Source organism: Astyanax mexicanus, chromosome 8, assembly GCF_023375975.1.
Source record: "Astyanax mexicanus isolate ESR-SI-001 chromosome 8, AstMex3_surface, whole genome shotgun sequence".
Taxonomy (NCBI): Eukaryota; Metazoa; Chordata; class Actinopteri; order Characiformes; family Acestrorhamphidae; genus Astyanax; species Astyanax mexicanus.
This window is the reverse complement of record NC_064415.1, coordinates 13,503,432-13,528,172: the sequence shown is the minus strand read 5'-3', so window position 1 is coordinate 13,528,172 and position 24,741 is coordinate 13,503,432. Positions and strand designations below refer to the sequence as shown.

General features: G+C 41.7%; 2 long non-coding RNA genes across 20 annotated transcripts; both read left to right on the top strand.

Moving 5' to 3' along the window:
* The first annotated feature begins 15,014 nt into the window (after positions 1-15,014).
* LOC125803999 (uncharacterized) lies at positions 15,015-18,666 on the top strand. 19 transcript variants are annotated; one of them, XR_007440512.1, is made up of 4 exons: positions 15,015-16,176; positions 16,265-16,308; positions 16,397-16,440; positions 16,705-18,666. It is a non-coding gene; the product is annotated as an uncharacterized LOC125803999 (long non-coding RNA). The 19 variants fall into 19 exon arrangements; XR_007440509.1 differs by having other exon boundaries at positions 16,529-18,666; XR_007440514.1 differs by lacking the exon at positions 16,265-16,308.
* Positions 18,667-22,259: 3,593 nt separating this feature from the next.
* Positions 22,260-24,516, top strand: LOC125804000 (uncharacterized). The gene is made up of 2 exons (XR_007440515.1): positions 22,260-23,920; positions 23,965-24,516. It is a non-coding gene; the product is annotated as an uncharacterized LOC125804000 (long non-coding RNA).
* Positions 24,517-24,741: the final 225 nt, after the last annotated feature.

Sequence of the window (24,741 nt, the reverse complement as noted above, 5' to 3'; positions counted from 1 at the left end):
CTATGCATGGCTGGATTACTGACCGGGCCAGTGGGGCCAGCCAGAGGCCGAAAACTTTTTGCGATGCCTATCAACATTTATGGTAGAATATATTTTTATTACAGAGGGCCCTCCATTTTAAGGATCCTCTGACTATTAGAGATTTGACCCCAGGGCCTCTTGGCGGCCCTAGCCATGCTTTTGGGGCTCCTAGCCATGCTTTTGGGCCCTTTTTGAGGCGTTGTGGCACTGCTCTGACTTCGACTTCTGGCTATTAGGGGTCCTAGGAAAGAGGGGGGCATATTTTTAGAGGGCCCTGGTTATGAGAGCCCCTACCAGGGGGACCTAGAGAAGAGCAGGGCATACCATTAGAGGGCCCTTGATCACGAGGGCTCCTGCTATGGGGCCCTTGACTTCCATAGAAGTCGTTTACCATGCCTCCTTGACTTTCTAGGGACCTAAAAATTCAGGCCCTTACTTAATGTTTATGAATTTGTATTGTTTCAAAATTATTATGTTCAATTTCTCTTAAGTGCAGAGACACAAATTAATCTAGCAATTTTGCAATTATTTAAATTTAAGACAAAATTGCTTGTCTGATGAATGCTATCTTTGACACCGATTAAATTGAGTGAATTTGGCCAAGGGTGTGATTTCACTTATGTGAATACAACAAGCCATTTGACTAGTTTCACGTTTCCCCTTTAATAAACAACAATAAAGAGATAATGAAACAGCAAGTGGTTTTGTTGTAGTAGCTGTGGCTGCGTGTGCGTGTAACCCTGATATTTTGTTTGAGGATTATTTATTGGAAAACATATTTTATTCAGCTTGTTATTCAATGACTATTCAATCACAGTTTGACATGACTTGACATGTTTCAAGGCAGTGTGAAGGGGTCTTGACAATAATTAAACTTGATTTAATATCATTAACACAGCATTTTTAATATACTCAAAACCTTTCCCCTGTCTCCCTATCCATGCCTCTCTCTCTCTCTCTCTCTCTCTCTCTCTCACTCTCTCAATTCAATTCAATTCAATTCAAGGTGCTTTATTGGCATGACAAATAGCACTACATTTGTGTTGCCAAAGCCTGAGTTATACAGATTTAACAGTAAAGTAAAAGTATAGAACTGATTCAGGGATTAACAATTTCTAGAATGTAGAACAGAACAGATTCTACATTTTAAAACAATGCAAAAATTAAATAAATATATAAAGATAAAATAGATAATAATAAATAAATAATAATAAAGCATAATATAATTAGTGAAAGAAGTAATGAGACAAATTAACTAAAATTGTTTGTGTGTGTGTGTGTGTGTGTGTGTATAGTGTGCGTGTGCATTTGCGTGTGTGTGTGTGTGTTAATGTGATATTTAGTATGATATGGTCACTCTCTGTCTCTCTCTCGGTGACAGGCTGTGATGTATTGGGCTGCAAGAGTGCAGCTCTCTCTTTTCTCTCCTAACAGATAGGGGAGTTTCTCTGGGTCTGTAAGGCGGGTAAACTGGGGGTGTTTATTACTGAATTTTTTGTAGAATTCTTTGCAAATCTCAGTGTATTTGGGGCATTCTGTCAGAAAGTGCAGCTCTGTCTCTGGTGTGTTTTGGTTGCACAGCTGGCATGTTCTGTTTTCCGGAGGCACCCAGGATCTCTTGTGCCGGCCGGAGTCTGTACCTGGTCAAGGTGGACCTCATTTTCAGATCAGTCACTGTGCTCAGGTACTCCCCCACAGTGTACTGTCTCTTTAGGGCCAAATAGCACTGCATCTTACTCTGGGTTTTAGTTTGAGTTACCCAATAATGCAGGTACGCTTCTCTCAGATTAGCTGTAACTTGGTTGGACCAGCTGAGTGAGGGGATTGTTGTCTTTGCTCAACTCTTGGTACTGCAGAGCTTTATAATGATGTGAGTGGGGGTCGCTGTGTTTCAGGTGTTTCCAGAATTTGATCGCCCGTTTCTGTATTTTTAAGAGGAGAGGATATTGGCCTAATTCTGCTCTGCATGCGTTGTTGGTGGTGTGTCGGTGCACCTTTAGAATGTTTTTACAGAATTCTGTATGCAGAGTCTCAAATGGGTGTTTGTCCCATTTTTCAAATTGTTGATTTGTAAGCGGACCCCACACTTCACTGCCATAAAGGGCGATGGGTTCAATTACAGATTCAAATATTTTAATCCATATTCTGATTGTAATTTCTGCAAAGATTTGTCGTTTTATGGCGTAGAAAGCTCTGTGTGCTTTTTCTCTCAGTTCACCCACTGCCTGATGAAAATTCCCTGTAGAACTGATTTTAATACCTAAATAGTTATAGTTAGAGGAGTGATTGATCACCTCTTTTCCTAACCTAAATGTGTGTTGTGATCCCTGAGATCTGGATCTTTTTTGAAATACTAAAGTATTTGTCTTTTTTAGGTTTACTGCCAGGGCCCAGGTCTGGCAGTACTGCTCCAGCAGGTCCAGGTTCTGCTGTAGACCCTGCTCTGTGGGGGACAGCAGGACCAGGTCGTCTGCGTAGAGCAGGAATTTGATCTCTGAGTCGTGCAGAGTGAGACCGGGAGCTGTAGATCGTTGTAATATTTTTGCCAATTCGTTAATATAAACATTAAAAAGTGTTGGACTCAGGCTGCAGCCCTGTCTCACGCCGCGCTCCTGAGAGATGGAGTTTGTTTGTTTGTTGCCAATTTTTATTCCGCATCTGTTTCCTGCGTACATTGATTTAATCAGATCATATGTTTTACCCCCTACACCGCTCTCTAGCAGAGTGTATAATAATCCAGGATGCCAAATAGAATCAAACGCCTTTTTGAAATCAATAAAACATGCAAAAATTTTGGATTTATTTTGGGTAACATATTTATCAATTAGGGTGTGTAGGGTGTAAATATGATCAGTGGTGCGGTAATTTGGTAGGAATCCAATCTGACTTCTACTCAAGACATTGTGTTTCATAAGGAAGTTTAAAAGTCTAGAATTTAAGATGCTGCACATCAACTTCCCCAGATTACTGTTCACACAGATGCCTCGGTAATTATTAGGGTCGAATTTATCTCCATTTTTAAAGATTGGTGTTATTAGTCCATAGTTCCAGATTTCAGGGAAGTACCCTACACTCAGAACTAAATTGAACAGCTTTATTATGGCCAATTGAAATTTTGAACTTGTGTATTTTAGCATCTCATTTAGGATGCCGTCAGGCCCTGATGCCTTGTTTGGTTTTAGTCTGTTAATTTTATCTTGAAGCTCTTGCTCAGTAATTGAGAAAACAGCATTTTTGTAGTAGATAGTGGCTGCCCCTCCCCCAACCTCTCACTCAGTGGTGAAAAACTGTTACATTGCCCTAAATTCACACTGGGGCTGAGCCAATCAGGTGTTGCGAGAACTTCCAAGTGAATATGCAAGATCTATATAAAACCCCCTGCCAGTATCAAAACTTCTCACATTCAGACAGTTCAGCTTGCGAACTTGCTCTGTGCTTTTACTACAACTTTTACCTTGCTATTACCAGATCAGCAACCAACAGCCTTTTTAAAGGCTCATTGCCCTTTATACTTATTATAAGGCTTATTATATTATACAGTATTATATTACATGATATAATATTACATTACTATATTTACTATATTAAACTTTGAAAGGTTCACAGCCTTTTTCAAGGCTAGTGTAACGTTGCTAACTAGCAACTCACAGCTTTTTTAAAAGCTTATTGTTATTTGCATATTACATTATTGATAATAGTAGAAGTGTAAGCTTTACATACATACAATACATTTACAATAACAACAAACTATAGCTAAATAGTTATAGGTCAGCCTTTTTTTTAATTACATATTGTATCTGGTTCTACAATTTTGTGATTGTATTTTTTCCTGAACATACAACATAGAAACAACATAGTAAGTATTGGATAGGAATAGGAATTTGCAAGACAAGCTTCTATATTTGCATCTTAAGAAACACTTGTCATTAATAACATGGATCCCAAACAAAAAAAGTGGTGCCTCAAAAAGAAAAGCAAAAAAGATTAAGGAAGCAAATCAGGCAGATTTCCTGAAAAGCGTACCTTTGATCTCAAACTTCTTTGAGAAACCGCTGGATATGAGTGAGACAAGTATTGCTAATGTTAGCAGTGATCAGAGTTCTAGCAATGACGATGTGATCACCACTGCCTTAGCTTACCTTTGCAGACCCAGTCAGGTGCAGAGCAGGAATGCCAGCCCTGGCAGGCTACCACAGACCAGCAGCAGAAAGACCATGAAAGGAAAGTTGCAGGTGTGTCAGACCCACAATCAGACCAGCCAGCTGCATCGTGTGAGTGTCGTTTTTTCAAATGAGGAGGGCATGTACCCCAACTCCTGGTGTGAAACGGTCAACGACCCTGCTTTATGGCCCAGTACCATTACCAACCAAGTCAAGTAGATTCTTGTTAGTAGAGGAGAAACTGCATTTCAAAACAGAAGTGCTAAGTACCCAGCCTCAGTCAGGGATAGAGGCATTGGGGGTACCAGTAGGAGCTTTACAAATGCTCTACTCAGTTGCTCTCTACCCAACGGGCAAACTGTGACTAGGCAGTGGCTACTTTACTCTCCTTCAACTGGCTGTGTGTAACCCAGAGGAAAATTTTATTGCTTAAATGTTGCTCTATGATGTCTCAGGAGACATATTTGTGACCTCCCTTATGTCTCATTTAGATATCAACTTTGTCACAGATGTTTCACCTAAAATTGCTTAGGAGAAATAGATTTAGACAAAAATTAGACATTAGATACTTTTTAGGAGTCAAAATCGAGAAATTGGTTTCAGAAGCATAGGATATTTGAAGACATCTCTTTCTTTTCTCAATTTAATCTATTTTTAAACTAAATATTGTGCTATTCCGAATTTATTAAACTATTACTGTTATGTTTTTTGTCAAATCTGAGCACAATGTGAGACTGTATTGAGATCTGTAGTAAAACTCAGGAGGAGACCCATGTGAGATTATGGAAGTCTCAGGAGAAACATCTGAGCAGCAGGAGATTTAAAGTCAAATCTCTCTTGAGTTTCCTTCTAAACTCATATCTGTCTAGGAGAAACAACAGAGACATTAAGGAAATCTACTTTTTAATTTTTCTTTCCTATGGGAACTGTTTTCCAGTAAGCACAATACTTTTGTTCATGGATTTTCTGACTGGAAACATTCAGAGCGGATTGGTGAGCATGAGGGGAGTGTGGAGCATAGGGCTTGCATGCTAGCATTATATAATCGCTCCAGAGGCACAGCAACAATTGATTCTGATATTGTCAAACAAATTGATGCAGAAAGACAATACTGGCGGTAAGTTTTGAAAAGAGTTGTTGCAGTCACCCAGTTTTTGGGGGAGAGGGGACTTGCTTTCAGGGGAGATGATGAGCTACAACCCCTGGCAAAAAGTATGGAATCACCAGTCTTGGATGAGCACTCCTTCAGACATTTCATTCTGTAAAACAAACTCTGATCAACAACATGATACAAAAATAAGGTCATTCCAAAGTGCAACTTGTTGGCTTTCAGGAACACCCAAAGAAATGAAGAAAAAACATTGTGGAAGTCAGTGAATGTTACTTTTATTGACCAACCACAGGGAAAAAAATATGGAATCACTCAATTCTGAGGAAAAAAGTATGGAATCATGAAAAACAGATACACAAAAGATGATTCAAAATACATCACTAGTATTTAGTTGCACCACCTTTGGCTTTTATAACGGCTTTCAGTCTCTGAGGCATGGACTTGATGAGTGACAAACAGTATTCTGCATCAATTTGGTGCCAACTCTCTTTGATAGCAGTTGCCAGATCAGCTTTGCAGGTCGGAGCCTTCTTGTGGACCATTTTTTTCAATTTCCACCACAGGTTTTCAATTGGGTTGAGATCTGGACTATTTGCAGGCCATGACATCGACTGAATGTGTCTTTCTCCAAGGAATGCCTTCACTGTTTTTGCCCTATGGCACGATGCATTGTCATCTTGGAAAATTATTTCATTATCTCCAAACATCTGTTCAATTGAAGGGATGAGAAAACTGTCCAAAATGTCAACGTAAACTTGTGCATTGATAGAAGAATTAACCACAGTCATCTCCCCAGTGCCTTTGCCTGACATGCAGCCCCATATCATCAAGGACTGTGGAAATTTGGTTGTTTTCTTCAGGCAGGCCTCTTCATAAATCTCACTGGAACGGCACCAAACAAAAGTTCCAGCATCACCACCTTGTCCAATGCAGATTCTTGACTCATCACTGAAGATAACTTTCATCCAGTCATCCACAGTCCATGATTGCCTCTCCTTAGCCCACTGCAGTCTTGTTCTTTTATGTTTAGGTGTCGATGATGGTTTTCTTTTAGCTTTCCTGTTTCCTTTAGGCGATTTCTTACGGTTCGGTCACATACATTGGCTCCAGCTTCTTCCCATTTATGCTTCATCTGTTTAGTTGTACTTTTTCAAGACAAATGGCCTTAAGTTGCTTGTCTTGACGCTTTGATGTCTTTCTCGGTCTACCAGTACGCTTGGCTTTAACAACCATTCCATGCTGTTTGTATTTGGTCCATATCTTGGATACAGCTGACTGTGAACAGCCCACATCTTTAGCAACCATGCATGAAGAGTTACCTTCTTCAAGAAGTTTCACAATCCTCTCTTTTGTTTCAAGAGACATTTCTCTTGTTGGAGCCATGGTTCTTGCCACTCTAATTCGTCCAGCAGCCCTCCAAGGTGTCATGACTGCAGGTGTTTTTAACTGCAGACTAACGAGCAGATCTAATCTGAGGCAGGTGTCCATTTAGGGAAAGGAAATTGACTGGGTGTGTCCTTATTTTCTACCTTCAATTTGAGTGATTCCATACTTTTTTCCTCAGAATTGAGTGATTCCATATTTTTTTCCCTGTGGTTGGTCAATAAAAGTAACATTCACTGACTTCCACAATGTTTTTTCTTCATTTCTTTGAGTGTTCCTGAAAGCCAACAAGTTGCACTTTGGAATGACCTTATTTTTGTATCATGTTTTTGATCAGAGTTTGTTTTACAAAATGAAATGTCTGAAGGAGTGCTCATCCAAGACTGGTGATTCCATACTTTTTGCCAGGGGTTGTAGTTGACTCCACTCCAGACCTTGCTCATGTGGACCAACTTACTTTTATTTTCAGGTTTCTTAATAATGACGGACATGTAGTTGAGCGTTTTCTAGCTTTTGAGCCTATTGAAAACCATAGTGGGGACAGTTTGGCAGAGTGTGTTGTTGCTATGGTGGAGAACCTGAGCCTAGACTTATCCAACTGTAGGGGCCAGTCATATGATAATGCAAGTAACATGTCGGGAAAGTACAACTGAGTCCAAGCTCATCTTAAACAAAGAAACCCTTTGATATGTTATGTCCCCTGTGCAGCACATTCACTGAATTTAGTTGGTGTCAATGCTGTTGACAGTAGCCCAGACGCTGGACGTTTTTTTGACCTTGTACAGGCAATGTACACATTTTGTGCATCATCTACACACAGGTGGGGAAAGGTTTTCCGTGATACTGATATCAAACTCACTCTGAAATCACTGTCAGGTAGGGCTGCCACAAACGATTATTTTTATAGTCGACTAATCACCGATTATTTTTTATGATTAGTCGACTAATCGGATCATACGTTAATTGAATATAAAACACAGTTTATCACAATAGAATGCAGCTGCTATTATACAACCATCATTAGATTTCAGCTATATGCTAACTAAAAATAAAAACAATTAAAATCATAGTTCATTAAACCTTTAATGAAATATGCAGCTTGTTGTAACAGACAATCATTTTACTGTTTAGCATAAAGTGTAAACAACTGTGTAAAATAAGGATAAGGCACTGGCATTTATGAAACATCTCAACCGTGAGGTTGTTTGAACTATTATGAAAAAAAAGTATATTAATAAAAATGCCTCTCTGTCCAGATATTGTGTACATTACCGTCTCTCTGTCGCACTCAGTGTGTCTTTAGTTTCTGCCCGATCTTGTTTTTCTGCCAGTTCTTGGGCTCCCTATCTCTTTATAAAGGCGTTTTTCCCTGTCCGCGTCCCAATTCACTAGCCAGGGCAGCGGTCTGCACAGATCTGATTGGCAGAGGAGAGCGTTTGGTGATTTTACACCACACATGACTGATCTGTGAGTTTACTGCACCGAAAAGCACTGAAAACAGAAGCCACTGTCAGAATGAAATCTTTCTCTGTAGTTTATCGGTTTGGGACGGCATTTGTGACAACGTCTGGGTCCGGATCTGGATCGCGGTCCGCCTATTAGTGACCTCTGTTTTAAAGCTATCAAGATGAGTAAGTTAAGTACTAAGTTAACGCTCTGTTTACGCTAATTTTAGCAGCTAAATAGCAATTTAGCTTCTTCGTCATTTAATCAGCCACAACATGCCTCCTTTTCAGGTGCTCGTGCATCGCGGTTGTGCTGCCGAGGAAGGCAAGTTCTTCATTGCAGATATTGCATTGCACGCGTTTCACTTTTATTTTCTTGGTGATCCCACACTTTTGAGTTCTGTAGCGGGGTAGCCATGAAACCAGAGCCTGTCTGTATAATGTCCTGAGATGTCGTCCACTACCTACCCCGGTTTCCACTACTGCGCATGTGCGTCCAGGACAGAAAGGCAGTCGCAGCAGTTTGGAGAGAAAAACAAAGAAAAAAAAAAAAAAGACTAATCGACTATTAAATTAGTCGTCGACTATTTTAATAGTCGACATAATCGTGACTAGTCGACTAATCGTGGCAGCCCTACTGTCAGGTACTCGATGGAGCACACGAGCTGAGTCAACTAAGGCTCTTTGGAAATATTATGCACAACTGAGAGAGGCATTGAATGAAATGTCTAAAGATATGGAGGAGAAATGTGTAACTCGAAGTGGCATACTTCTGGGACACAATACTACAGAGGTTCCAAGCCACAAGCCTGCAGCTGCAGAAGCATGATATTGACATATGTACAGCTACACAACTTCTCTTGTCTTTTCGAGACTTTGTGGCAGCACAGAGAGATAACTTTGAGGAGTTTGAAGGGGCAGCTTTAAATGTCACCACTGCTGTCTCCCAAGAGTACAGGCATGACCTCCAGCGTACAAAGAAGTGCAAAATTATGTCTGATGATAGTGCAGAGCCAGGTGTAGCATTTAACGGAAAAGACAAGTTTCGGATTGAAACTTTCAATGTTGTCATTGACAAACTTTTGTCCTGTCTCAACCACCGTTTGAATGCATACACACACTTAACTGAGCTATTTGATGTTCTTTTCATGCCTGACAATATGTCCAACAGTGAGCTCACTTTAAAGGCTAACTCACTCGCTGCAGCATATCCTTCAGATCTGAACATGAGCCTGGCGGATGAATTGATACAATACAAATCATTCATAACAGAAAAAGAAAAACATCCTAGTAAAATGCTCAAAACCATGATAATCCTTAATCCGTCCTTGCATCTATGTATAAGATATCTATGCTTCACACTGCTGCTCCGCACGTAGATCGACGAGGCTGAAGTTGGTTTGATATTCGCAGCTCCAGATTCGTTTGGCTCTATATTCGCAGCCTCGTATTCCCCGGCTGAAGTTGGTTTGATATTCGCAGCTGCCGCTTCACTGAACCACCGTGAAGTAAAGGGAGCGTTCACAAACACCCGCTGTTCCGCATTTTATATTACAGATCAACACTGAAGGAGATAGAATGAAGGAAAGCAGTACAGCTGTTTATAAACAATGTAAATATACAATATGTTAATAAACGTAATTTTATATACACAACCTTCCATCACTTATTTTCTTCAGTTTTACTGAACATGAATTACAACATGAATGTTCTGTTCTAGTGTAATTCATTCATTTCCTAAGTAGAAAATATATTAAATAGAGAATTAGCCTCCTTCTTTAAGGACAATCTGGCATTACCCTGGCCTGAGCTAATTGTATACTGTGAAATATTTATTTTCATGATTGAATATCTAATTAATAACTTAATATATAATAAAATAAAATAATAAAATAAAATTCTATTTAAAAAGACATTGGGCTTAAAAAAATATGAGGCAGATGATCCAGTGTGATTTTAAAGGATTTTCTTCATCTTGGGCCAGACCAAATACACATGATATGAAGAGCTCTAGTCTTCTATTTAAGAAAAACCTGAAATTAGTCTGACCCAAGCTGATTTTATACTTTAAAATGAACTGGAAACATGGCATACTGAGCCATAATGCATGAACAATTGAAAATAAAGCCAGTGATTCCAGTGTGATTTTGAAGGACTTTTTCATTTTGGGCCAGATCAATTCCATATTGGACAAAGAGTTGTATGTATATGTGACGGATGCACGGCCGTGTGTGGACCCGTCAGCAGAACCAGCTTGTTTCACCCCTCAACAATAGGACAGCAACACACGCACACCCTCTCTCATGCTTCATCCACCTTTATTCTGGAAAACAATTGTAAATATTTTTACTTCTGTTGTGGTGCAGTGGCTTACTGCAGTTACTGCCAGCTGGTAAATAAATAAAAATATATCTCATTAACAAAGGACAGAAAATGGAGGGAAAAACGGAGCCTCGTGTGAATCTCACCCAACTTTTAACAGAGGAGCGAGAAATAGACTCATAAACAGTAATAACCGTAGTTAGAGCAGAATTTTTAACCTAAAACAAGTTTTTAACGTTATTTATTAATAAATCACGGAGCACAGCACCTACCCGCAGCACAGAGAATCAGAGACTGCTGCTGAGGGACGGTGGCTCAGGAGGATCAAACAGCGTAACTGCAGTTCACCACTTACCAGTAGGGGCCGCCAAAACTCCATTTTAGAGTATTAAAATAGTCTAATTTAATGAAATTAATTTAAAACAAAGGGATTTTCTTACTCTGTTACATATAGTCTTCTACTTTAAGGAAAACCTAGAATTAGCCTGGCCCGAGCTGATTTTATACTTTAAAATGAACTGGCAACATGGCACACCGAGCCATAATGCACCAAAAAAATGAAAATAAAGCGGATGTTCCAGTGTGATTTTCAAGGACTTTTTCATCTTGGACCAGAAAAAATTCACATCAGATAAAGAGCTCTAGTCTTCTAATTTAAAGAAAACCTGGAATTAGCCTGGCCCAAGCTGATTTTATACTTTAAAATGAACTGATGGAAGTGATTAAAATACGTGATGGAAGGTTGTGTAGGCAGGTAACTGGTTGCTAGTCAGTTGCTATACTTTCTAAAGTGGTTGCTAAGTGGTTGCTAGGCAGTTGCTAACGTTTTCCTGGTGGTTGCTTAGGTGTTGCTAAGTGGTTGCTAGGCAGTTGCTATAATTTCCAAAGTGGTTGCTAGGCAGTTGCTAACGTTTTCCAGGTGGTTGCTAAGGTGTTGCTAACTGGTTGCTAGGCAGTTGCTATACTTTCTAAAGTGGTTGCTAAGTGGTTGCTAGGCAGTTGCAAACGTTTTCCTGGTGATTGCTAAGGTGTTGCTAATTGGTTGCTAGGCAGTTGCTATAATTTCTAAAGTGGTTGATAAGTGGTTGCTAGGCAGTTGCTAACGTTTTGTGTAGAGTGTGTGGGTTGGGGTGTGGAGTGTGTGTTGTGTGGGGTGTGGAGTGCGTGGGTTGTGGAGTGCGTGCAGTGTGTGGGGTGGGGTGTGGAGTGTGTGGTGTTCTTGGGGTGTGGAGTGTGTGTGGTGTGTGGGGTGTGGAGTGTGTGTGGAGTGGAGTGTGGTGTGGAGTGCGTGGGGTGTGTAGTGTGTGTGGTGTGGAGTGCGTGGGTTGGGGTGTGGAGTATGTGGGGTGTGTAGTGCGTGGGGTGGGGTGTGGAGTGTGTGTGGTGTGGGGTGTGGAGTGTGTGGGGTAGTTGCTAACGTTTTCCATGTGGTTGCTAAGGTGTTGCTAACTGGTTGCTAGGCAGTTGCTATCATTTCTAAAGTGGTTGCTAAGTTGTTGCTAGGCAGTTGCTAACGTATTTCACATTGTTGCTAAGTGGTTGCTAAGCAGTTGCTAATGTTTTTCAGGTGGTTGCTAAGGTGTTGCTAACTGGTTGCTAGGCAGTTGCTATAATTTCTTAAGTGGTTGCTAAGCAGTTGCTAACATATTCCAAATGGTTGCTAAGTGGTTGTGTGGTGTCTTCTCTTTAAGGATGGTTCTTGAAGAAATGAGACTTAACACACTGTCTTCTCTTTTTATCAATCAGGTTAGGTTTTATTATAACAGGTTTCCAGAAGTTACAGTGGAGAAAGAAAAGTTCCCGATCCAAGGTGTCCAAAAATCTCTCTCTCTCTTTCTTTGTGCTCCCAGGGATTTATACATTAGCCCAAGGCATATCACATATCTCTTTACCATAAAAGGACATATATGTTCCAGGCATAGTTCCAGAAGTTTAAAGTACAAACAGATGAGAGGTGTTTTTGGCCCTCGGACCACATTTCAACATCCACCCCGGGACCCTCACTTCAGGCAAACCCAGTACTCCAGACAAACCGAATGACCCAGTATTCTCTTACAGCACAGACTCCTTATAGATTTTCATATGGAATACAGTGTTTTACCATTTTAATACACCACAGTTGCTAGGTAGTTGGTAACATATTACACATGGTTGCTGAGTGGTTGCAAGGTAGTTGCTAACGTTTTCCAGGTGGTTGCTAAGGTGTTGCTAACTGGTGGCTAGGCAGTTGCTATCATTTCTAAAGTGGTTGTTAAGTGGTTGCTAGGCAGTTGTTAACGTTTTCCAGGTGGTTGCTAAGGTGTTGCTAACTGGTTGCTATCATTTCTAAAGTGGTTGTTAAGTGGTTGCTAGGCAGTTGCTAACGTTTTCCAGGTGGTTGCTAAGGTGTTGCTAACTGGTTGCTAGGCAGTTGCTATCATTTCTAAAGTGGTTGCTAAGTGGTTGCTAAGCAGTTGCTAACATTTTCCAGGTGGTTGCTAAGGTGTTGCTAACTGGTTGCTAGGCAGTTGCTATCATTTCTAAAGTGGTTGTTAAGTGGTTGCTAGGCAGTTGCTAACGTTTTCCAGGTGGTTGCTAAGGTGTTGCTAACTGGTTGCTAGGCAGTTGCTATCATTTCTAAAGTGGTTGTTAAGTGCTTGCTAGGCAGTTGCTAACGTTTTCCAGGTTGTACCTAAGGTGTTACTAACTAGTTGCTAGGCAGTTGCTATCATTTATAAAGTGGTTGTCAAGGTGTTGCTAAGCAGTTCCTAGGTGGTTACTAAGGTGTGTGGAGTGTGTGGTGTGGTGTGTGGAGTGTGTGGTGTGGTGTGTGTAGTGTGTGTGTGGTGTGTGTAGTGTGTGGTGCGAGTAGTGTAGTGTGAGTGTACGGTGTGTTTGTAGTGTAGGGCATGTGTGTAGAGTGTGTGGTGTGTTTGGGGTGGGTCTGTGGTGTGTGAAGTGCAGTGTTGGGATCGTTACTTAAAAAAAGTAATTAGTTATGGTTACTCACTACTTGTTAAAAAAAGTAACTGAGTTAGTAACTGAACTAGATTGCAGTTCCTACAGAAACTGTGAGTGTGATTGCAGTGCTGGCTGGAATCTGTTGGTTGCTAAGGTGTTGCTAAGGTGTTGCTAGGTTGTTGCTAAGGTGTTGCTAGGTCGTTGCTGAGGTGTTGGTATGGTATCTGGGTTGGTTGCTAGGGTGTTCCTAAGTGGTTGCTAGGTGGTTGCTAAGGTGTTGCTAGGTGGTTGCTATGGTATCCGGGGTGGTTGCTAAGGTGTTGTTAGGTGGTTGCTAAGGTGTTGCTATGGTATCCGGGGTGGTTGCTAGGGTGTTGCTAGGTGGTTGCTAAGGTGTTGCTATGGTATCCGGGGTGGTTGCTAAGGTGTTGCTAGGTGGTTACTAAGGCTTTGCTAGGTGGTTGCTAAGGTGTTGCTATGGTATCTGGGGTGGTTGCTAAGGTGTTGCTAGGTGGTTGCTAAGGTGTTGCTGTGGTATCCGGGGTGGTTGCTAAGGTGTTGCTAGGTGGTTGCTAAGGTGTTGCTATGGTATCCGGGGTGGTTGCTATGGTGTTGCTAGGTGGTTGCTAAGGTGTTGCTATGGTATCTGGGGTGGTTGCTAAGGTGTTGCTAGGTGGTTGCTAAGGTGTTGCTAGTGGTTGCTAAGGTGTTGCTATGGTATCCGGGGTGGTTGCTAAGGTGTTGCTAGGTGGTTGCTAAGGTGTTGCTATGGTATCTGGGGTGGTTGCTAAGGTGTTGCTAGGTGGTTGCTAAGGTGTTGCTATGGTATCTGGGGTGGTTGCTAAAGTGTTGCTAGGTGGTTGCTAAGGTGTTGGTAGGTGGTTGCTAAGGTGTTGCTATGGTATCCGGGGTGGTTGCTAAGGTGTTGCTAGGTGGTTGCTAAGGTGGTTGCTAAGGTGTTGCTAGGTGGTTGCTAAGGTGTTGCTAGGTGGTTGCTAAGGTGTTGCTATGGTATCTGGGGTGGTTGCTATGGTGTTGCTAAGTGGTTGCTAGGCGGTTGCTAAGGTGTTGCTAGGTGGTTGCTAAGGTGTTGCTATGGTGGTTGCTATGGTGTTGCTAAGTGGTTGCTAGGCGGTTGCTAAGGTGTTGCTAGGTGGTTGCTAAGGTGTTGCTATGGTATCTGTGGTGGTTGCTATGGTTTTGCTAGGTGGTTACTAGGTGATGTATATGCATGTACATGTATATGCTACGCAACGTGCAAATACATGACTCAGCTATGCACACTAGGTTGCTCTGGCCGAGGGGGACAAAAAACAGGTGGAATAATAATAATAAGAAGAAGAATAAGACTTAAGAAGAAAAGTACTGTGATTGCATACTGCAATCACACTAATTACTCTATAATAAAAGTAATATAAGGATTTTTTTTTGAAAAAGCAGTTTTCACAGTCAGTTGAAATGAGTAGATCAGAAAGGTGTTTGTACATAACTTTTTTTATTTATTGTACATCAGAACAGAGCAGAATAAAATCCTTTTAAAAACTAAATTTTGTATAAAAAAATAAATAAAGCAAAAGTAAACAGTTACACTATATAACGTGCTTTACATCTATCAAATTAAATTTAATTAAATTATCTTGATCCTGACTCGCCATTTCTGCCTCTTCTCCGTTTGTGTCGAGTGTCACTGGTGTGCTTCGGCACACGTGTAAAAACACTGGCTCTGATTGGCTACCACCTCTGTCCCGCATAACTCGCCACCTGATTGGCCGAGCCGCACGCAGCGAGAGGCTCCTGGCTGATGCTGAACTGGGGCAGTTCAGTTCCACCACTGGGGTCACTATGGTAACCGGTGTAGACAATGCAGTGCAGCTCTCCCACAGAACGCTGCCCCGTTCGAGTTATGACGTCATAGCCACGATTGTCTATATATATAGAGAGCTTGTGCACTCTATTCAGTAAAGTACAGTAAAGTACTGAATACAGCAGAGGAGGATTCAGGATGAGAAGCACAATAGCGATAGAAAAGAAGCGTCTTCAGTCATATATTAGTCAAACGGAGGCCAGTATAAGAAGGAGATTGGAGGAGAATAATTCAGAATTGAATAAACTTCACGATCAAATAATGACAGAAAGGCAGAGGTCCAATAAACGTATTCAAGATATGCATTGTGAGCTGGAGAGGTTAGAGAAGTGGGCTGAAAATAAAATAAAATACATTGACGATGAGATTGAGGAAGTAAATAACAGGGCTAGTAGAACAATGAATGAACTGACAGCAGAGATGAAAACAGAGATGGGATCAGTGGGGGAGGCTGAGCGTAATGAAATCGTTGCCGCGATAGAGATAATATTTAAACATTCTGAGCAACAGATAACAAGACTAGAAGTCAAGAAGAAGGCAGCAAATGATACGTATTCTAAAGGCTGGAGAAAACTGCGGGAACAGATCGATAATGAAACGGAAAAGAGCAATGACCATGGTTTGAGACTAATGAAGATAATGGTCAGAACACAAAAAGCCTGTGTGGAATACATTGACAAAGAGAAGGCTGACATGAAACAGCATATAGCAGATTCTTCAAGATACATTGATTCATTGGAAAAGCAGAAAAGAAAAGCTGAGCTACCATGGCTGTGTGCTGCTGCGCTCTCTGCTTTAGGTCTGCTTGCTTTTGCATTTTTAATGAGGTAGTGCGCCTCCAGGCGCTGAACACGTGCTAAAATCACCGGAGAGCGGCTCGCTCCAGGCGCTGAACACGGGCTAAAACCACCGGAGAGCGGCTCGCTCCAGGTGCTGAACACAGGCTACAACCACCGGAGAGCGGCTCGCTCCAGGTGCTGAACACGTGCTAAAATCACCGGAGAGCGGCTCGCTCCAGGCGCTGAACACGGGCTAAAACCACCGGAGAGCGGCTCGCTCCAGGTGCTGAACACGGGCTACAACCACCGGAGAGCGGCTCGCTCCAGGTGCTGAACACGTGCTAAAATCACCGGAGAGCGGCTCGCTCCAGGCGCTGAACACGGGCTAAAACCACCGGAGAGCGGCTCGCTCCAGGTGCTGAACACGGGCTACAACCACCGGAGAGCGGCTCGCTCCAGGTGCTGAACACGTGCTAAAATCACCGGAGAGCGGCTCGCTCCAGGTGCTGAACACGGGCTAAAACCACCGGAGAGCGGCTCGCTCCAGGTGCTGAACACGGGCTACAAGCACCGGAGAGCGGCTCGCTCCAGGTGCTGAACACGGGCTACAACCACCGGAGAGCGGCTCGCTCCAGGTGCTGAACACGGGCTAAAACCACCGGAGAGTGGCTCGCTCCAGGTGCTGAACACGGGCTAAAACCACCGGAGAGCGGCTCGCTCCAGGCGCTGAACCTAGCTGAACATACGATTTACTAAAATAAAACCATCGGAAGAAAAAGTTGCTGTTTTTACTTACAGGCTGTGAGATGGTGGTCGATCGTTGTGACGGTACAGATTTTGCGCCCCTGACTTTTGACATTGATGTGATGCCATAAAATGATGCCCACCAACAACAGCATCATGTGGGCAATGTTAGTGTACATTACAGTATAGTGAGTGAACACAGTGTTTAAAACCCCCTCATACCACCTGAGAATGACCCACCAGTAATAGTGGAGCCAATAAGATAGACAGTGAGTGTAGGAACAAGGTGGTGATCATAATATTTTGATTTGACTGTATTTAGTATTTGTGTGAACAAATTTATAGATTCATTTATTGGCAGTGTCTGTGCAATAACACTAACTGTTCCAAATGGTCTGAACAATATCAGCAGCATCACTTGTATCATTTTCCATCTGGTGTATTAAAACATTCAAAGAACCTTGCAAGTTTTCACATTTTAAACTGAATTACTGAAATAAAGTAACGTCTTTTTTTTTTATATGCACTAGTTTTCACAGTACTGTACCATAACAAAGCATTGACAGGTACAGTATATATAATTAATTAATTAAAACAATGACGAATCAATAATACAATAAATACAAAAATCACAGCACAATCAGACAATAACCACATGAAATTGGTTTGAAAAGTGAAGCTTTTTATTTATTACTTTTGAACCTTTTATATGAAATATACATGACGTTGGCCCAATCACAACCGAAACCCATCTTTAAAGAGAAGAAGAGCATATCTGCCACCTCCTCATGTGACTTCTCCAAGAATCACAGATCACCTGCATGGTCACATTCTATGGGGAGCTGGGAAACAAAGCATTAATAAGTACCTTAATGGTCCCTCTGTGGAGTGCAGTGTTTTAACTCCAACATGACCTCCACCACTCGATAAATCAAGAGTGTTAACAGAAATTGGGAAACTGCAGAGTGCATCTGAACACTATGGGTCAGTTAAACATAGGGATTAAGTCTAGCCAAAGACTTTATTTTTCATTTTAATTAAAAATCTCCATTAAAAATGCTGTGTAGTAGATTTATGAGACAAAAACAGTGTGAAAAACAACAAATGCAGCAAGTTTGTAAACTCATCTGTTCTTCTTCTATTCCTTATCCTAGCCTGATCTCCTTTCTGCCCTTTCTTCTACCTTTCTTGGCCCTTCAACTCCCAACAGCCTTCAACTCTTAACACATTCACAGGTCCTTCTAAGAACATCAGAAACCATCTCCGGTACCTTTCAGCACCTTTCTATTAACATTTTCTATTAACACTGCTTCTGTTCTGCACTGTAGCACAGTCTTCATTCAGCATGTCAATCAACATTCACCAATAAAGCTTGCCCCCTGTTGTACAGTGTACAGTATGGCTAGGTACAACCAGGGACCTTTGTAATTTCAATTATTTTTTTTGATGAGGCCAAACGACTGCACAGACATTCAGTTTAATGCGTTCCTCACATGACGTGATCTAGCATGAGTACTGTGCTGCTCTGAGCAACAAATCAATTAATCAACCAATCAATCAATGTATCACAGTCACAAGCCAAATGAACACTAGAACAAATTCTACATTGGCCCCGTTTTTAAGACTAGCTCATTTTGGCTGAGAAAAAAAAAACTAAACTCAACAAAGAAAGCCTACACAAAAAACAAAAAACAAAAAAAACATATCCCAATAACTCAGTAACCATCGATATCATTTATATACCCAACTGACAGAACCAATCCGCCATCAGAACATAAATTTATGACAAAAACTAAAATCAGGAGATCAAACAAGAATGGTAAACCGTGGGCCCCAAATAAAGAGACACATTTATACACAAAGTCCAGTTTTATAACATCATTTTGGACATTGGCTCGTACCAAGGTCTCGAAGGAAAAGAACAGCAAAAGTATCAGGTAAACACAATGTGCCTCTCGTCCAGTTTCATTCTCCCTACCTGATTTTCACAGCCAAAACAAAACAGCATTTTGAAAACGTAACAAAACCATATTTTTTTCGTCTCGTAAATCAACTTTCCAGTTACGTCCAACGAGAACCACCTCCTACTGTGTAAACAAAACCCTGTGTGCTATTTACAAAGAAGGAAAAAACAATAAATAATTTAAACCTGTATATACATAAAAATCAGAAGGCAAAAGTGAGGTTTTACCAGTTATCACTACTGTTTTTTCTGTACGTTTTTCCTTTCTTTCATTTTAAAGTGGAGGCATTTTACTCATAATTTTAAAAAGAAATTCTTTTTTTTCTGCTTGTTAAAGTCAAAAGTCAAGTGTTTTTGTACCACTCGTACTACTGTTGTGATCTGTGTGTGTGCGTGTGTGTCCGTGTGTGTGGAGTTAGCATTCACAGCACCCATGCTATCAGTGAAGTGTACACACACACACACACACACACTGAAAGAGTACCTCCTCCCTAAACATAACTGATCACAGCTAATAATTAAGGTAAAATGTTTATAATTACATACATTATGCTTCTCGTATGATTCACTGTTATATGATAAACTATTCTAACGTGTTTTTTTTTTATAATTCATTTTTCTATTTTCACCCATGCCATGACTGAGACACTACTAGGTGTCTCCAGTGCAGACAGACATCCTGTAGTGTAGTGTAGTGTAAGCAGCATGCTGAACTTGTATTGCATTAACCTGTATTTAAACAGATTAAAGCCTGATCTAACACTGAAAGGAATATTATTATTATTATTATTATTATTGTTAAAAGGACATTCAAACCACCAACAGTGCAGTTTTGTTCAGTTCAGTTCTGGACTGGGCTTAATCTGTGCAAAATATACTATTAATATTTTTATATGTGTTAATAATTTGATCGATGTTAGCGTAATTTTACAGCGAAGCAGACAGCTATTTGGTAGTACAGCAGCTTTGTCAAATTAAAGAAGCTTTTGCTTTTAAATGATTTCCTAAGAAAATGATTTGAAGATGAATGACTTAAACAAGAGTGATGGGTTGAGATTCACTTCCACAAGGCAAAAACAGCCTCTTCTCCTGGGTCCTCCCCTTTTTTCAGACCCCAACCCTCCAACCTCACTGTCTAGCCAATCAGGGAGCTGCGCCTCGACAGGTCCACGTTACTGGCGCTGAGTCCTCTACATTCTGATAGGCCACTGTTTGCTTCCTAGAAATACAATGTAAAAGAATTAGATTAGCAATAAGCAACAAAAACATAAATACCGGGTTGTACAGGTGTAGATCTCTGACTAACTAACTGGTTGCTATCATTTCTAAAGTGGTTGTTAAGTGGTTGCTAGGCAGTTGCTAACGTTTTCCAGGTGGTTGCTAAGGTGTTGCTAACTGGTTGCTAGGCAGTTGCTATCATTTCTAAAGTGGTTGCTAAGTGGTTGCTAAGCAGTTGCTAACATTTTCCAGGTGGTTGCTAAGGTGTTGCTAACTGGTTGCTAGGCAGTTGCTATCATTTCTAAAGTGGTTGTTAAGTGGTTGCTAGGCAGTTGCTAACGTTTTCCAGGTGGTTGCTAAGGTGTTGCTAACTGGTTGCTAGGCAGTTGCTATCATTTCTAAAGTGGTTGTTAAGTGGTTGCTAGGCAGTTGCTAACGTTTTCCAGGTGGTTGCTAAGGTGTTGCTAACTGGTTGCTATCATTTCTAAAGTGGTTGTTAAGTGGTTGCTAGGCAGTTGCTAACATTTTCCAGGTGGTTGCTAAGGTGTTGCTAACTGGTTGCTAGGCAGTTGCTATCATTTCTAAAGTGGTTGCTAAGTGGTTGCTAAGCAGTTGCTAACATTTTCCAGGTGGTTGCTAAGGTGTTGCTAACTGGTTGCTAGGCAGTTGCTATCATTTCTAAAGTGGTTGTTAAGTGGTTGCTAGGCAGTTGCTAACGTTTTCCAGGTGGTTGCTAAGGTGTTGCTAACTGGTTGCTAGGCAGTTGCTATCATTTCTAAAGTGGTTGTTAAGTGCTTGCTAGGCAGTTGCTAACGTTTTCCAGGTTGTACCTAAGGTGTTACTAACTAGTTGCTAGGCAGTTGCTATCATTTATAAAGTGGTTGTCAAGGTGTTGCTAAGCAGTTCCTAGGTGGTTACTAAGGTGTGTGGAGTGTGTGGTGTGGTGTGTGGAGTGTGTGGTGTGGTGTGTGTAGTGTGTGTGTGTGTGTGTAGTGTGTGGTGCGAGTAGTGTAGTGTGAGTGTACGGTGTGTTTGTAGTGTAGGGCATGTGTGTAGAGTGTGTGGTGTGTTTGGGGTGGGTCTGTGGTGTGTGAAGTGCAGTGTTGGGATCGTTACTTAAAAAAAGTAATTAGTTATGGTTACTCACTACTTGTTAAAAAAAGTAACTGAGTTAGTAACTGAACTAGATTGCAGTTCCTACAGAAACTGTGAGTGTGATTGCAGTGCTGGCTGGAATCTGTTGGTTGCTAAGGTGTTGCTAGGTCGTTGCTGAGGTGTTGGTATGGTATCTGGGTTGGTTGCTAGGGTGTTCCTAAGTGGTTGCTAGGTGGTTGCTAAGGTGTAGCTAGGTGGTTGCTATGGTATCCGGGGTGGTTGTTAAGGTGTTGTTAGGTGGTTGCTAAGGTGTTGCTATGGTATCCGGGGTGGTTGCTAGGGTGTTGCTAGGTGGTTGCTAAGGTGTTGCTATGGTATCCGGGGTGGTTGCTAAGGTGTTGCTAGGTGGTTACTAAGGTTTTGCTAGGTGGTTGCTAAGGTGTTGCTATGGTATCTGGGGTGGTTGCTAAGGTGTTGCTAGGTGGTTGATAAGGTGTTGGTAGGTGGTTGCTAAGGTGTTGCTGTGGTTCCCGGGGTGGTTGCTAAGGTGATGCTAGGTGGTTGCTAAGGTGTTGCTATGGTATCCGGGGTGGTTGCTATGGTGTTGCTAGGTGGTTGCTAAGGTGTTGCTATGGTATCTGGGGTGGTTGCTAAGGTGTTGCTAGGTGGTTGCTAAGGTGTTGCTAGTGGTTGCTAAGGTGTTGCTATGGTATCCGGGGTGGTCGCTAAGGTGTTGCTAGGTGGTTGCTAAGGTGTTGCTAGGTGGTTGCTAAGGTGTTGCTATGGTATCTGGGGTGGTTGCTAAGGTGTTGCTAGGTGGTTGCTAGGTGGTTGCTAAGGTGTTGCTATGGTATCTGGGGTGGTTGCTAAGGTGTTGCTAGGTGGTTGCTAAGGTGTTGGTAGGTGGTTGCTAAGGTGTTGCTATGGTATCCGGGGTGGTTGCTAAGGTGTTGCTAGGTGGTTGCTAGGTGGTTGCTAAGGTGTTGCTAGGTGGTTGCTAAGGTGGTTGCTAAGGTGTTGCTAGGTGGTTGCTAAGGTGTTGCTATGGTATCTGGGGTGGTTGCTATGGTGTTGCTAAGTGGTTGCTAGGCGGTTGCTAAGGTGTTGCTAGGTGGTTGCTAAGGTGTTGCTATGGTGGTTGCTATGGTGTTGCTAAGTGGTTGCTAGGCGGTTGCTAAGGTGTTGCTAGGTGGTTGCTAAGGTGTTGCTATGGTATCTGTGGTGGTTGCTATGGTTTTGCTAGGTGGTTACTAGGTGATGTATATGCATGTACATGTATATGCTACGCAACGTGCAAATACATGACTCAGCTATGCACACTAGGTTGCTCTGGCCTAGGGGGACAAAAAACAGGTGGAATAATAATAATAATAAGAAGAATAAGACTTAAGAAGAAAAGTACTGTGATTGCATACTGCAATCACACTAATTACTCTATAATAAAAGTAATATAAGGATTTTTTTTTGAAAAAGCAGTTTTCACAGTCAGTTGAAATGAGTAGATCAGAAAGGTGTTTGTACATAACTTTTTTTATTTATTGTACATCAGAACAGAGCAGAATAAAATCCTTTTAAAAACTAAATTTTGTATAAAAAAATAAATAAAGCAAAAGTAAACAGTTACACTATATAACGTGCTTTACATCTATCAAATTAAATTTAATTAAAATTATCTTGATCCTGACTCGCCATTTCTGCCTCTTCTCCGTTTGTGTCGAGTGTCACTGGTGTGCTTCGGCACACGTGTAAAAACACTGGCTCTGATTGGCTACCACCTCTGTCCCGCATAACTCGCCACCTGATTGGCCGAGCCGCACGCAGCGGGAGGCTCCTGGCTGATGCTGAACTGGGGCAGTTCAGTTCCACCACTGGGGTCACTATGGTAACCGGTGTAGACAATGCAGTGCAGCTCTCCCACAGAACGCTGCCCCGTTCGAGTTATGACGTCATAGCCACGATTGTCTATATATATAGAGAGCTTGCGCACTCTATTCAGTAAAGTACAGTAAAGTACTGAATACAGCAGAGGAGGATTCAGGATGAGAAGCACAATAGCGATAGAAAAGAAGCGTCTTCAGTCATATATTAGTCAAACGGAGGCCAGTATAAGAAGGAGATTGGAGGAGACTGGTTCAGAAATGAATAAACTTCAAGATCAAATAATGACAGAAAGGCAGAGGTCCAATAAACGTATTCAAGATATGAATTGTGAGCTGGAGAGGTTAGAGAAGTGGGCTAAAAATAAAAAAAAATACATTGACGATGAGATTGAGGAAGTAAAGAACAGGGCTAGTAGAACAATGAATGAACTGAAAGCAGAGATGACAACAGAGATGGGATCAGTGGGGGAGGCTGAGCGTAATGAAATCTTTGCCGCGATAAAGATAATATTTAAACATTCTCAGCAACAGATAACAAGACTAGAAGTCAAGAAGAAGGCAGCAAATGAGACGTATTCTAAAGGCTGGAGAAAACTGTGGGAACAGATCGATAATGAAACGGAAAAGAGCAATGACCATGTTTTGAGACTATCGAAGATAATGGTCAAAACACACATAGCCTGTGTGGAATACATTGACAAAGAGACGGCTGACATGAAACAGCATATAGCAGATTCTTCAAGATACATTGATTCATTGGAAAAGCAGAAAAGAAAAGCTGAGCTACCATGGCTGTGTGCTGCTGCGCTCTCTGCTTTAGGTCTGCTTGCTTTTGCATTTTTAATGAGGTAGTGCGCCTCCAGGCGCTGAACACGTGCTAAAACCACCGGAGAGCGGCTCGCTCCAGGTGCTGAACACGGGCTAAAATCACCGGAGAGCGGCTCGCTCCAGGTGCTGAACACGGGCTAAAACCACCGGAGAGCGGCTCGCTCCAGGTGCTGAACACGGGCTACAACCACCGGATAGCGGCTCGCTCCAGGTGCTGAACACGGGCTACAACCACCGGAGAGCGGCTCGCTCCAGGTGCTGAACACGGGCTAAAACCACCGGAGAGCGGCTCGCTCCAGGTGCTGAACACGGGCTAAAACCACCGGAGAGCGGCTCGCTCCAGGTGCTGAACACGGGCTAAAACCACCGGAGAGCGGCTCGCTCCAGGCGCTGAACCTAGCTGAACATACGATTTACTATAATAAAACCATCGGAAGAAAAAGTTGCTGTTTTTACTTACAGGCTGTGAGATGGTGGTCGATCGTTGTGACGGTACAGATTTTGCGCCCCTGACTTTTGACATTGATGTGATGCCATAAAATGATGCCCACCAACAGCATCATGTGGGCAATGTTAGTGTACATTACAGTATAATGAGTGAACACAGTGTTTAAAACCCCCTCATACCACCTGAGAATGACCCACCAGTAATAGTGGAGCCAATAAGATAGACAGTGAGTGTAGGAACAAGGTGGTGATCATAATATTTTGATTTGACTGTATTTAGTATTTGTGTGAACAAATTTATAGATTCATTTATTGGCAGTGTCTGTGCAATAACACTAACTGTTCCAAATGGTCTGAACAATATCAGCAGCATCACTTGTATCATTTTCCATCTGGTGTATTAAAACATTCAAAGAACCTTGCAAGTTTTCACATTTTAAACTGAATTACTGAAATAAAGTAACGTCTTTTTTTTTTATATGCACTAGTTTTCACAGTACTGTACCATAACAAAGCATTGACAGGTACAGTATATATAATT